At 36.5% G+C, this 15,442-nt stretch overlaps 1 non-coding gene across 1 annotated transcript; it reads right to left on the reverse strand.

The window, feature by feature from the left end:
- Nucleotides 1–7,200: 7,200 nt before the first annotated feature.
- On the reverse strand, nt 7,201–7,284 carry LOC124886168. The gene has a single exon (XR_007043254.1). It is a non-coding gene; the product is annotated as a small nucleolar RNA SNORD25 (small nucleolar RNA).
- Nucleotides 7,285–15,442: the final 8,158 nt, after the last annotated feature.

The following is a 15,442-nucleotide window of genomic DNA, read 5'->3' on the forward strand; positions in this document are numbered from 1 at the left end:
TGTGTATACATTACGCTCACCAAGTGTTTGATGAATTGCTCATGAGGGATAATAAGAGAAAGAAATCATGTCATGCTAGTTTATGTGCAAGTTATGTCATGCAAGTGTTTGATAAATTGTCTATGGGAGTGAAAAATGCCATGCTATAGTATGTTAACATGTATCCCTTATTCATGAACAAGTAATGCATCTCCGATGTTTGTTAAAATGCCTTAGTGAATGAATTATAAACATCTAGCCATGGTTGTGCTTTCATGCTTGTGACATGATTTAATTATTATGCTATCAAGTCCTGAGGGTATATAATACCCGACAATTTAGCTGATTACCTAGAACCAGTTTTAGTTACAAATTAATTTTAGTTATGTCATGATTAGTAGTATTCTCAGTTAGTTACAGAACTCAAGAAAAATTCAATAGACTCAGTTTCAGTCCAGTCCAGTTCAGTATTCAGTTCAGACCCTAGTAAATTTAGTCAATCAATTAAATTCAGTATTATTCCATCAGTCAATGAATTCAGTAAACTTAGTTCAGTTCAGTTAAATAGTACAATCAGTAATAGTTCAGTCCAGCCTAGTACAGACTAGGAAACCCAGTTTAGTGTTTATTCAGTTAGGAGTAGGATTCAACACCAAGTGAACCCAGGGATGGGGTATTCCTTCCAGTATAGGGCTTGACCCTTAGTAGCGATCCCCGCATTCCAAAACTACATAGCCTGCATAGGTTGAGATGTTTTCCTGCCATACTAGAGGATTGATATATCTTATACGGGTTTTTTTACCAGCGAGGGTTGACAGAAAGAGCTTTCTGTTAGAGAAGGTTAACTCACAACTTGTCTTTACCCGTGGCATAGTACTGACACCCTTCTAACTGAGGTTATAGTAGAGAGGGTAGGTCAGTTAGATGATTACCTCCCATAGTCTCTGTTTTAGATTCAGTCTCAGATAGAACTCTGTTCAGTTTTACAACTTTAAGACTATCATATACAGTTATTCAGCTCAGCATGGAACTCATATCAGTTTCACAGAAGCAGGACTATCAGATACAGTCACTCAATTATCAATTGTACAGTATCAGTAAACTTAGTTATTAGTTAGACAGTATCTAGAACTCAGTATCCAGTGTTATCATGACTATAGCCACAGTTTATGCATTCATGCATGTACTCTCATTTAGTTATACTAATGTTATTCAGATAGTATTGTTCATGCATATAAACCTACACATTCAACCTACCTCACTTTGCATACCAGTACAATCGAAGTACTGACACATACTTTTCTCTTGTGCTATGGTGTTTTCTACCATAGGTTCAGATGTTCGAGCTTCGAACTATTCTTAGCAGCCTAGATTATCAGCAGCAAAATCAGTGGTGAGTCCTCATACTTTGAGGATATGATTATTGTTTCAGTTTATTTTTAGTAGTTAGAGTTAGTTGGGGACTTGTCCCATCAACTCTGTAGTTCAGACAGTTTAGAGGCTTTTTAGACTAGAGTATTTTTTGACAGTTGTTCAGTTTTGGTATTGTGATACCTTATTCAGTTTTCATTACAGTATTGAACCTTATGGCATTCATCCTATTATTCTACATTTTATAGTATATTATTCAGTGCTCAGTTAAAGATATCAGTCATGGGTTAGCTTGTGGTCCTTCGGGATTATGAGCACCCTATATAGTCTGGGTTACAGACTCGAGGTGTTACATAAATGATATACAAATCTGTGAGAAACTAAAAGAACACATCATTTAAATAGTCTTAACAAGCCTATAACTATTGACTGAAGAGCCACTAGGACAGACCACAGCTGACCCAAACTAAAAACATACCTTCTGGACTAATAATGATCAATATAAGAAATCAACATAAGCTTCTAGTTCGAGTACGCTTCAACTTGCTTGACTCAAGTAATTTTTGGAGCTTCTAAGGTAGCGGTTGAACATTCTCTATATTTCTATAGTAGTAATGTCTTTAATAGTATTCAGAGACAGGTATTATTTCTTTGTGGTTACTTTTTTGATTTACTTGACTCCTGGATTATATTGGTCATTCTTACACTATTGACACCTAATTTTGGGTATGATTGGTATTTTGGATAAGTTCTTTCTGCATTGTTATGATAACTTATATGGTTTGTCTTCGCTCTAAAAGCATTACCTTGGGGTATTTTTGTTTTTTTTCTTTTTGTATCAGTTTGAATGATAGGCTTACTTGTCAAGGTACGCCGCAACAAGTGCCATCATAACCCTCATTTTTGGGTTGTGACAAATTGGTATTAGAGAAGCCAGGTTTTATTGGTTTTAATAGTGTAAGAATGAGATGTCTAATAGAGTTTCACAGTTTTGTATGTAGATGTCCGTATTTATCTTCGAAGGCTATAGGACATCTTTAGGAAACTTTTCTTATTTTATTCTTTATCATGCAAAGTTCTTTCATACCTTGTGTTCTAAGTTGTGTTTCACTCTTTTTGCATAAATGGTGTGAATTATACTACATCTTATTAGTTGAGCGATGCCATGAGAGATTGGTGAAGGTTATTTGTCTGTTGTAGACCCTATGATTCTCCTAAGATGACTTATGATTGGTTCTTCAAGGCTTTCCTAGAGAGATTTATGCCTTTTAGTTTGAGAGACTATATGTGGGACGAGTATGATCATTTGGAGTAGGTTCCAAGACAGTTGTTGAGTATGAGTCACACTTTTATGACCTGTCTAAATATTCTTATGATAGAATTTCCACCAAGTCTAACCAGATACGAAAGTTTGTAAAGGGTTTGGATGTCTTTCTTCAATTAGCTATGACTTAGATGATTGTAATTGGAGCATCTTTTCAAAGTATTATGGATCATGCTAAGATGACAGGGGATATTCGTAGTGCATTTTAGAGAGGCACTAAGAAGTCATCATGTTTTGGTGAGTTTAGGAGTTAGAATTCTTAAGGTTCTCATGGATACCATGGAGGCTAGTGCAAAAGGCTTTATAGAGTTTAGGTGGTGGATCTTCTAGTTCAGCAGTTCAGGATGGCCATTTAGGCTCATTTGTACCTTCTTCTATTGAAACTAATCGTAGAGGTTGTTATGTGTGCAATGAGATTAACTATGTGTCCAGGGACTGTCCTCGCCGAATGATTCGGGCCACTCCTATTTCATCTATGAAGGGTAAGGGTAGAACCAGTGGTAAGGGGCAGAGCTACTGGAGCTTATGGGGGTGGCTGTAGGGCTACTCATGTAGTTGGTGGTCATAGGGATACCCAAGAAGCTAGTGGTCATGGTCAGTGTTATGATATACCAGGCAAACTTGAGGTTGAGGCTTCTGATGCTATGATTATAGGTATCATCCTTATTTGTTTCAACCCTGCATCTGTATTATTTGATCCCGAATCAACTTTCTCCTATGTGTTTATATATTTTGCTTTGGATTTTGATTCTGTTAGTGAGCCTTTTACTATGCCTATTTGTGTATCTACTTGGTAGGTAATTCTTTAGTGGTGAATCGGGTGCACCAATTTTGTGTTTTGACTTTTATTGGGGATGAGACTTTAGTAGATTTGCTTGTATTAGATATGGTTGATTTTGATATTATTTTGGGTATGGATTGGTTGGCTCCTTAAATTGCATCCTAGATTGTTATGCCTAAACCATAACTTTAGCTTCACTGGCTGTGCCAAGGATAGCTTGGAAGGGTGTACTTCATTCGGGTCCTAAGAGGATTACATCTTATGTTTAGGCTCATAAATTGGTTGAGAGCGAATATTTATCTTATTTGGCCTATATTCGTGACACCAGTGTTGTTTTGCTTTCTTTCTTGGATTCTATCTGTGTTCTCCGTGAGTTTATGGATGTATTTCCTATAGACTTTCCTAGTATGCCTCCGAATTGAGATATTGATTTTGCTATTAATGTTGATCCGTTCGCCAAGCTTATTTTAATTCCTCTATATAGGATGGCCCCAACAGAGTTAAAGGTACTAAAGGATCAGTTGCAGGAGTTATCGGATAAGGGATTTATCTGACCTAGTATTTTACCTTGGGGTGCGTGTATCCTTTTTGTGAAGAAAAAGATGGGTCTATGTGGATGTGTATTGATTATCGACAGTTGAATAAGGTGACAGTTAAGAATAAGTATCCTCTTCCTCGTAGTAATGTTTTGTTTGATTAGCTTCATGATGTTGTGGTGTTTTTGAAGATTTATTTGAGGTCCAGTTATCACCAGTTGAGGATTAGAGCTTTGGATATTTTAAAGATAGTTTTTCGGTTAATATGGTCATTATGAGTTCTTGGTCATATCCTTCGGGTTGACCAATGCCTCTGTCACATTCATGGAGTTGACGAACTAGATGTTTCAATCGTATCTTGACTCCTTTGTTATTATATTTATAGATTATATCCTTGTTTATTCCATGAGTGAGGTTGAGCATGAGGCACATTTGCGGATCGTGCTATAAAGATTGAGGGATGAGAAGTTACATGCTAAGTTCTCTAAGAGGGTGTTTTGGTTGGAGTCTATTTTTTTCTTGGAATATGTGGCGACTAAGAAAGGTATTGTGGTTGATCCAGCTAACATTGTCGCATTTTATGATTGGGCTAGACCTACTTCACCCACTGAGATTTGGAGTTTTGTTGGCTTAGCAAGCTATTGTAGGCATTTTCTTGAGGTTTTGTCTTCTATTGCGGCTCCGTTGACCAATTTAACCCAGAAGAAGATTTCTTTTCAATTGTCCAATGCTTGTGAGGTAAGCTTTCAAAAGCTCAAGGATTTGTTGACTTTGATTTCTATTTTGGCTTTTCCCAAGGAGGGCGTAGGCTTAATTGTGTTTTGTGATACTTTCGGTGTTGGATTGGGTGCTGTGTTAATGCTGGAGGGCATGGTGATTGTGTATGCATCTCAGTTGAATCCTCATGAGAGTAATTATCCCATCCATGATTTTGAGTTATGCACAATTGTGTTTGCCTTAAAGTTGTGAAGGAATTGCTTGTATGGAGTCCGTCGTGAGATCTTCTCAAATCATCATAGCATTTAGTACTTCTTTACCCAGTGAGATCTTAATATGAGGCAGCATCATTGGCTTGAGTCACTTAATGATTATGACTTGACTATTCTCTATCATCAGGGAAAGGCTAATGTGGTTGTGGATTCCTTAAGCCAAAAGTCGACTAGCATGGGTAGCTTAGCATATCTTTTGATCCAGTAGAGTCCTTTGGCCTTAGAAGTTTAGTCTTTAGCTAAAGAAATGGTTAGACTTGATCTTTTAACACCAGGTCGTGTTTTGGCATTTGTGGATGCTAGATTTTTTTTTGGATCAGATTCGAGCTCATCAATTTGATGATGTTGGATTGAGGTCATTTTGAGATAAGGTATTGAGTAGGGAGACTAAGAAAGACTCACTTGATTCGGATGGATTTTTACAGATTGGAGGTCGAGTTTGTGTGCCGAGAGTAGGTGACTGGATTAGGTTGATCTTGGAGGAAGCCCATTGTTCTGGATATTTCATCCATCTAGGTATGATTAAGATGTATGGTAATTTAAGATAACACTACTGGTGGGGTTGTATAAGGCAAGATATAATGAATTTTGTGGCTCGTTGCCTATGTTATCGGTAGGTGAAGGCCAAGCATATAAGACCTGCTGGTTTTCTTCAGAGGTTACCCATCCCCTTTTTATCAGTTTGGGAATAGATCACCATTGATTTTGTCACTGGCTTGCCTTGTACATCTCATGGTTCTGACAGTTTTTGGGTCATCATGGATTGATTGACCAAGTTTGCTTATTTTATTCTGGTTCAGGTCTTATTTAGTACTGAGAGGTTGGTCTGTATCTATATTCTTGAGATTTTATGTCTGCATGGTGTGTCTGTGTCCATTATTTCATAACGATGTTCTATGTTTGCATCTCACTTTTGTGAGACTTTTTAGGATGAGTTGGGTACTCAGGTTGATCTTAGCATAATATTTCATCCTATATTGATGGCCAGTCAGAGCAGACTATCCAGGTTTGGGAGAATATGCTCCGCGCATGCGTGATGGATTTTGGTGGCCAGTGGGAATAACTTTTGGCTTTAGCAGAGTTTGCATATAATAATAGCTATTGTTTCAATATTGATGTGGATCCTTTTGAGGGATTATTTCTCTCTAGGAGGTTGCTTTGATGTTTCAGAGGTGATACTTTGAGGCATGGACTTGCTTCATGAGTCTTTGGATAAAGTCTGGGCCATTCAGGATAGACTTAGAATGGCTTAGAGTAGGAAGAAGTGCTATGCTGATCATAGACTTTGTACCTAGAGATTTTGTGTTGATGATAGTGTTTTCCTTCAAGTTTCACCCATGAAGGGTGTGATGAGGTTTGGGAAAAGGGGAAAGTTTAGCCCCAGGTATATTGGTCCATTTGAGATTCTTTGAACTGTTGGTGATGTGGTTTATGAGTTGTCTTTGCCCTATGATCTGTCAGCTATTCATCCAGTTTTTCATATTTCTATGCTTCGTCGTTATATTCCTGATGAGTCTCATGTCATTCGTTGGGAGGTGGTTCAATTAGATTAGCGGTTGCCCTTTGTTGATGAGCCGATCTCCATTTTGGCTAGGGATGTTAGACGATTGAGCTCTAAAGTGATCCCTGTGGTTAAGGTCCAGTGGTGTCATCAACCTATAGATTATGCAACTTGGGAGATCGAGTCTAATATGTGTAGTTCTTATCCTCAGCTCTTCGTTGATTCATGTATTTCTTTGTCTTAATTCGAGGATGAACTAGATTTTTTGTGGTGGACGATGGAACAACCTAAAAATTTGATGAAATATGTGAAATGTATGATTTTGTGTGATTTGACTATTTTACCCTTTTTCGTAGTAGCATATGGTATTTCTGGGGTGTGGGGGTGATTGGCATGGTTCCCGATGTATTTTAGTACCACTTATACGATATTATGGTTCTTGATGGCTTCGAGAGCCTTATTTTGGACTTCTGTGGATATCTTTTTGATCCGTACGATGGATGGTTGAATGGATTGTGTCAACAACTCTGAAATATCAATTTTAGGATAGGTAGACCTTTGGTTTGGGTCCAGATGCACCCGAGCTCACTTCGACCTATTGGTAAAAAAGTTGAAAAATTAGAAATATGAGTGTAGGACCCGCATTTGGTTGAAACGACCTCGAATAAAAAATCCAGCTTTGCAAATGGATTTAAAATATCGATTCATAAGGTATTTTTTTTAACTCAGTCCCTTAGATGTTTGTTAAGAGTTACGATCATTTTCACAAATCATTACAGGTCTATAGAGCTCATCAATGTTCTATCGATTCATAGGGTAGTAACATTTTTGGTGTAATTTTACGACTTTTAAATCTCATTTTGACCCTCAATTTGGAAAATTGTGATTTCAAATTTTGGCGATCAACTTTGTGAAAATCATATTTTTTTCAAAAATCAAAATTCGGCAACGCATCCGGAATGTAGAATTTAGTGTGGTTGCGTAGTTCGTTTGTGTATATCGGACTCCGACCTAATTCCGAGCACCACGTCGAATTTCGGATTGACTTAAAAACCCCCAGCTTTTTAGCAATAGTTGTGCAGAAAAATATACAATAATAAATAGCTTTTTGGCCTATTCTGCTCATTTTTCATCTTACCTCTTAGGAGTTAAACCCTAAAATAGAGTGGGAGCTTAAAAGTGAAGCTTGTGGGAGCTTGGGAAGCTAAATTCACATGTATTTCTTGATTCTATTATGGATTTAAGGTAAGGATTTATCCCTTTCTTAGTAATTTCTTGATTAATTTCTCAAAACCCCAAAAATCTTAGAGCTTGATTTTAAACTCCAATTTCACTTGAAAAATATTTTCTTATCTTATAATTACTAGTTTTTCATCAATTTAACCTTTAAAATAACTCCGATTCTTGACTTTAACCTGTTCGAATATTTTATCCAATAAAGCTTAAAAATAGTTTTTCTTTGATTTGAACCTTTTTTGACTCTATTTGACTTGTGTTTTAAGCTGTAGGTTCCTACAAATATGAGGAACGCATTTTTGAAGTAAAGTTATGATTTGCCCTTCTTTTTCAAAAACCCATTTCGGGGGTCCATTTTGACCCCGAACCAAAAGTGGTCAATATGGTTGTTGTTGGTTTTATTTTGACACGTAAATTTTATATTTGATGTTTTTAGTGGAGTTCGAGGTCGTTCATGAAACGTAAGGTGTAAAATCTCGTAAAAGTTCTAGTTCAATTCAGTCCCATATAGCTTGTAATAAGGGGTCCCAAACTTAGAAAATTTCAGCTAAGTGTTAAGACATAGAATCATTTTTATCCTTCGTAATTGGATGAGCTTATTTTTTATCCTTATTACCTTATAATATCGATTTTTAAGTTGATGCATGATCAGGACTATCTGTAGGTCATCTCGGGTGAGTTTCAAAATTTTCGTACATTGTTTGAGTCACGTTTGGATGACCACAATAGCAATCCAACGCGATCTCGATGCATTGCGTTGGTTATTGCATTGAACCCATCGACGCGATGCATCGGTGATCGCGTCAATACCATCAACGTGGCGCAGCGCCTATAGCGTCACTAGGCATTTTCAACTCATTTAATCCCGAGTTTAGAGGGGTATTTTAGTCTTATCCCCTCACTTTAACACGGGATTTAGGTCCCAAAATAGCATTTTTACCTCATTTATCACAATTCTCTCAAAATCAAAAGCATTCCCTTTCAAGAACAAACCCTATCCCCTCTAGCATTCAAGTTCAAATTACAAGGATTCCTCAATAACTTTCACGAATTCAACAAGCAAGGTATGTTTAGGTGTTCATCCTTGGGTCCTTCCACCCTTAGAGTTCAAGAATCCTTCTTTAAAACTTAAATTATGACTTACATTGTTGAATGGAATTGTGTTCATGTATGTATGTTGTGTGGGATTTCAAGCTAAGAATATTTTGAGTTTCATGTGAATTAACTAGAATGTATGTTGATTTATGTAACCCTCATGCTAAATCTTTGAATTTCGGTGTTGAATGTGGTAATCATGATAATCATATATTGCTCATTCTCATGTACAAGAGTTATGTATCCTAAGTGTTTGACAAAATATCTATGTAAAGGAATTATGAATGATAACTTATGTGTGATGCTTTTAATGCTGAGATATGGTTCCATTATCTATGGTAGCGAGTCCTGGGGGTATTTATTACCCAAAATCTAGTTGTTTACTTAGTTTCAGCTGTTATGGATTAGTCCCAGTAAAGGTCAAGAACAGTAGTACTCAGTCAGTTAACAGAATCAGTGAACTCAGGCCAGTTCAGTCAGTCAACACGATCAGTGTTAGTTCAGTTAAGCCTAGTACAGCCTAGTGATTAGTTTCATTTGAGGATTTCAGTGGCGAGTTCGTATTTCTCTTCTACTCAATTCATCATACAGATTTTAATTTAATCCTTTGTTATTTATCGCATAACTTTGTTATGAATTAAAATATGAATAAAGTTGTTTAAATAATTTTCATGTGTTATTCATTATGTGTTATCGTTTATTATATGAATTTATTCGTTACTATGTCTTGTATATCAAATTACTGAGTATTAATACTATTAAGTTAAATTTAGAACAGAAAAGAAAAGAATTGAGAAAAGAAAAGAAAAATAGGCATTACACAAAGTGAGTTTTACTATTCACACAGTTTAAAAAACATACACTACGCACACACTTAATACACAACATAGCGGAAACAAAAAAAATCAATAAAACAGAGGAGAAAAGAAAACAGCACTTGGAATGACTTTTTTTCGGTAAGTAATTGGCTGGAATTGTTGTTCTTTTCAATCAATCATGCCGGCGAAGCTCCCCACCACCAAAAATTCTCTGGATCAGCCATGTCAAAAGCATGGTAGTTGCACCACCAACGGAAAATCCCTCAAGATCAATGAAAGACCACCCCCACCAGTGAGACACCAACATCCATCAATAACAACATCAAGAGTCATCTCCCTCCAACGATGGTAACCACCATTTTCGGCCAGATCCTCCAAGAAAAACCCTCCAGATCTGCACTATTCTGCACCTACACACTACCTTTCTCCAAATCAATCAAATGGACACCTAGTCTGGCAAGCTAATGAACTTTCTGAACTAGCTTCTTCTTACCACTTTCAACGTGAGCAACACTACCTATGGAAAATCTACTGAGAGCATCTTCCACAATATTAGCCTTGCCCGGATGATACAGAAAACTTATGTCATAGTCTTTCAACAAATCCAACCACTTTCTCTAATGCAAGTTCAAGTCTTTCTGAGAAAATACATACTGCAGCCTTTTGTGGTTTATGAACACATCAACATGTACCCCATACAAATAGTGCCTCCAAATCTTCAAGGCAAACATAACAACTGTTAGCTCTAGATTATATGTAGGATAATTCTTTTCATGAGGCTTAAGCTGCCTAGAGGCATTGGCAACAACCTTACCCCTCTGCATTAAAACATATCCCAAGCCAACTCTGGAAGCATTATAATATATAACAAACCTGTATGAACCATCTAGTAAATTCAAAACTAGGGTTGTAGTAAGTAGAGTCTTCAACTCCTAAAAACTCTTCTCACAAGAATCTAACCACTAGAACTTGACTTTCTTCTGAGTCAATATGGACATGGGGAATGCAATAGAAGAAAATCCTTTAATAAACCATCGATAAATGCCAACAAAGCCAAAAAAAACTCCTAATATTTAATGGAGAGATAGGTCTGGGTCATCTTCTCACTGCTTTAGTCTTTTTAGGATCAACTTTAATGTCATTACCTGAAATGATATGACCAAGGAATGCTACTGACCTTAGCCAAACCTTGCACTTACTAAATTTGGCGAACAACTGATGGGCTCTGAGGGTCTGCAATACTATTTTGATATGGTCTGCATGATTATTCTCACTGCGGGAGTAAATAAGAATGTCATCGATAAAGACTATAATGAACATATCCAATTACTTCTTGAACATGCGGTTCATCAAGTCTATGAAAGCTGCTGGGGCATTTGTGACACCAAAAGACATGACTAGAAACACAAAGTGACCATACCGAGTTCGAAAAGATATTTTTGGAATGTCACATTCTCTTACTCTGAGCTGATGATAGCCTGATCTGAGGTCTATCTTAGAAAAATAACTGGCACCCTAAAGCTGGTCAAAAAAGTCATAGATTCTAGAAAGTGGGTACTTATTCTTGGATGTGACTTTGTTCAATTGATGGTAGTCTATGCTCACTCTAAGACAACCATCTTTCTTTCATACGAATAGAACTGGTGCATCCCAAGGTGATATGCTGGGCCTGAAGAATCCCTTATCTAGGAGATCTTTCAACTGTTCTTTTAACTCTTTAAGTTCAGCTGGAGCCATTCTGTATGGCAGAATAGAGATAGGTTGAGTATCTAGAAGAAGGTCAATTCTGAAGTCAATTTCCCTTATGGGAGGAACTCCTGGAAGATCTTTGGAAAACACATTTAGAAATTTACTTAATACTGAAACTAAATCAAGACTAGGAGATTCAAAACTAGAGTCTTTGACTCGCACAAGATGATAGACATACCCCTTGGATATCATGTTTCTAGCTCTAAGGTATGAAACAAGATGACCCTTAAGCGCTGTGGTACTACCCCTCCATTCTAGGACAGGTTCATTCGGGAACTAAAAATAGACAACTCTGTTTCTATAATCAACTAAACTATAGTATGAATGGATCCAATCCATGCCGAGAATGACATCAAAATCCGTTATCTCTAACTCTACTAAGTCTACTGAAGTAACTTCTGAGATACCACAATCGGACAGTTCTTGTATACCCATCGGGATATGATAGATTTACCTATTGGGGTAGAGACTGAGAAGGGTTCTACTAAGATTTTAGGACTGACTCTGAAGTTGACAGCTATATATGAAGTTACATAGGACAAATAAGCTCCTGGATCTAGCAAAGCATAAACATATAAATGGTAAAATTGTAACGTACTAGTGACCATATTAGGAGAACTTTCCTGATCCTGTCAGGACTAAAGTGCATAGAGTCTGTTTGGGCATTGCCCACTGGTGGCACTGAAAGCGGCACCCTACTGATATGGGCGATCAGACTAAGCTGAGGGACGATTATGCTGATTCTGTGAACCCACTTAAGGACAATCTCTAATTCTATGACCTGGTTTGCCATACCTAAAATATAAATCACTGTCATCCCTGCAGATACCCTGATGGTTTCTTCCATATTTCGGGCAAAGAGGATTTGTTCGAGCACTGCTAACACTACCCTGAGATTTGGAGCCTGGCACCCTATCCCTATTACCATTTCTGAATTTAAGAATTGGAGAACTGGCTGAGGACGAAGCTAGAACTGAAGACTTCGGGTAGAAATAAGGACGGTTACCACCTTCTGACTTTGGATGAGAAAAACTAAAGCTACTTGTTCTATCCTTCTTGCTCTCCCTCTTTTTATTCTTTGTCTTCTGTTCCTCAATAAGTTAAGCATAGACCATCAACCTAGATAAGTCCATCTTCTTAATCAGCATTGTGGTCCTACACTTCTTAACCACATTGTCAAATGCACCAAATATAAACTTGCTCCTCTTAAACCTGCTATCACCTACCACTTGAGGAGCATACCTAACTAACAGTAAACTTAAGAGAATACTCCTTTACTATCATGCTGCCCTGCTTCAAGTTAATAAACTCTAAAAGCAAGGTTTTTCTCAACTCCAATGGGAAGAACCTATCTAGAAATGCAGTAGCAAACTCTTCCCATTATGTAGACCCTGTATCTATGCCCCTATCCACTTTTTACTACTTAACCCATGTATGAGCTACATCCTATAGTTGATAGGCAGCTAGCTCAGCACTCTCACTAGAGGTCACTCCAATAATGTTTGTTACTTTTTGCACCATGTCTAAGAATTCCTGTGGATCCTCTTCAAACTTGGATTCCAAATAGAAAGAAGGATTCATTCGGGTGAAGTCCCAAATCCTGGATGCAATGGTATTGGCCACTGGGTTAGCCTGAATAACAGCTGGGCGTTCATTTTGGGCCACTACAGAATGAGCTAGAGTGGTTAATGCAACTTTGGATTCTACATAGGAGACATGCTCATTTAGGAGATCTTTCTAAACGGGCGGAGGTGTTGGCTAGTTCCCAGTTCTTCTTCCGTTGGTCTTTTTGGGAGGCATGTTCTATAAACGGAATGAAGAGTTGATCAAAGTAAGCAATGTAGAGAGTTCAGAGTTTCGACGTTTGAGTTTCATTTGAGGATTTCAGTGGCGAGTTCGTGTTTCTCTTCTACTCAATTCATCATACAAGTTTCAATTTAATCCTGTGTTATTTATCGCATAACTTTGATATGAATTAAAATGTGAATAAAGTTGTTTAGATAATTTCATGTGTTATTCATTATGTGTTATATTTTATTATATGAATTTATTCGTTACTATGTGTTATTTATCAAATTAGTGAGTATTAATATTGTTAAGTTTAATTTATAACAGAAAAGAAAAGAATTTAGAAAACAAAAGAAAAATAGTCATTAAACAAAATAAGTTTCACTATTCACACAGTTCATACAACATACACTGCGCACACACTTAATACACAGCATAGTGGAAATAAAAAAAATCAATAAAGAGGAGAAAAGAAAAGAAGAATACTCCCACCGGTGAGACACCGGTGTCCATCAACAAAAATATCAAGATCCGTCTCCCTCCACGATGGCAAACACTATTTTCGGCTAGATCCACCAGGAAAAACCCTCCAGATCTGTCGGCAACCCAAAAAATGGTCAACCGACCAGAAAACCCTAAAAAATCAGCGACCCATCGCTGGGATCTTCACCAAATGGCGTGCTTCCTCATTTCCAGCCACCGGCGCATCAGATCTACCGCCGCCAACCTCGGTGCGAACATCCCTTCCCCTTTCCCGTCATCGGCGATTATCCCTTTTCCTTTTTCTGTCATTGTCCACTGCTATTCCAACAAAATCTGCTGGTAAACAATATTATCGATGTATGTATCTGCATGTCATTTGTCAGTTGATTAGTACTTTTCTTCATAGGTCTACTCTAAAATGGTGTCATGAATTATGTTCTCCACAATGCTATCTGCCAAACTAGAGCACAAAAAAATAGAATAAAAGATAACCTAACAAACAAGATATTTGATGTATTAGCTCTATCTTTAAATTTCAAAGTGGCAAATGTAACTTCTCTGTATAAGCCTTATCGTTTTGCCTTTCTTTTGTTTTTTTTTTAAGTTACTCCACCAATTTCCTTTTTCATTTAATATACTACAAAATAAACATTTCTCCTTTACCTATTTACTTTAGCAGAGCATTAGAGAAATTATTGTTATTATTATTTTCAATTTCAATTTAACTTTTTATTAAATAAGTACTTTTCAAAATATTTTTACTGGTTATAAAATTCAAATTTTTATAAGTATCATTAGTATACTCCCTGCGATTTTATGTTTGATTTGTCTCATCATGTGTAATTGGGATTTACTTTAGTTTATATACAATAGGAATTGAAGATTTTAATAAAATTAAAATAATGCAGTTAGCTTTGTATTTGTTACATTATTTAATTCATTATTGTTATTATTTTATTGTTATTTTATTTTATTTCATTGCCATTAATAAATTTTGAGAATTATTTTGTTAAATTAACTAATCACCCTAAATGAAATTTTGTTTAAATTTATTATTAACATTAAATAGCAATTCGAATAGAATAGATTGTCATGAGTTTACAAGTGATGCAAAAGATTAATCACGCCTTTAAAGTTAGACAAATTTTAGGTATTTTTAAAAATATTCATCGATAATAAAAGAGAGAAAAAACTTATTTTCAAGGGAGCGAACTCGAAAAGTGTGATTTAGGTTCTTGATCTTTAGAAAATTGAAAATTTAGTGTACAAGTGAAAATTAACGATGAAGTTGGAAAGCCCTGCTAGCGATCATTCGTCATAATAAAAATTAACATACCTTTTGAAGCCGATCTAATGGGGTTGGGTAGGTTCTAAACATGCTAGGTTCTTAATTAGACTTGGAGAAAATGGGGACGATTCATAAACACCACAAAAGCGTGAGAAATATATCAAAACCTGTGGTATGACCAGAAAGTACTGCTATTGGCAAGCCACATATTAATATAATCAAATAATTTAAAATAAATTAAAAGTGGGAAGTAAATAAATTTTAGGCTAATAAATTATGAATATCCAAAAGATTAATTTGAGCCAGACATAAGCCATTAAAGAGACCGTGCTAGAATCACGGGACTCGAGGGGTTCCTCACACCTTCCCTTCGGTCAATAGAATTCCTTATCCGGATTTCTAAACCGCAGAGTAAAAATTAAGAGTCATTTTTTTTATTAGGGATTCAAAAAGGTGACTTGGAACACCCAAACTCAATTCCAAGTGGAGACTCTATAAATAAAA

Source organism: Capsicum annuum, chromosome 7 (genome assembly GCF_002878395.1).
Source record: "Capsicum annuum cultivar UCD-10X-F1 chromosome 7, UCD10Xv1.1, whole genome shotgun sequence".
In the NCBI taxonomy this organism is placed as follows: Eukaryota; Viridiplantae; Streptophyta; class Magnoliopsida; order Solanales; family Solanaceae; genus Capsicum; species Capsicum annuum.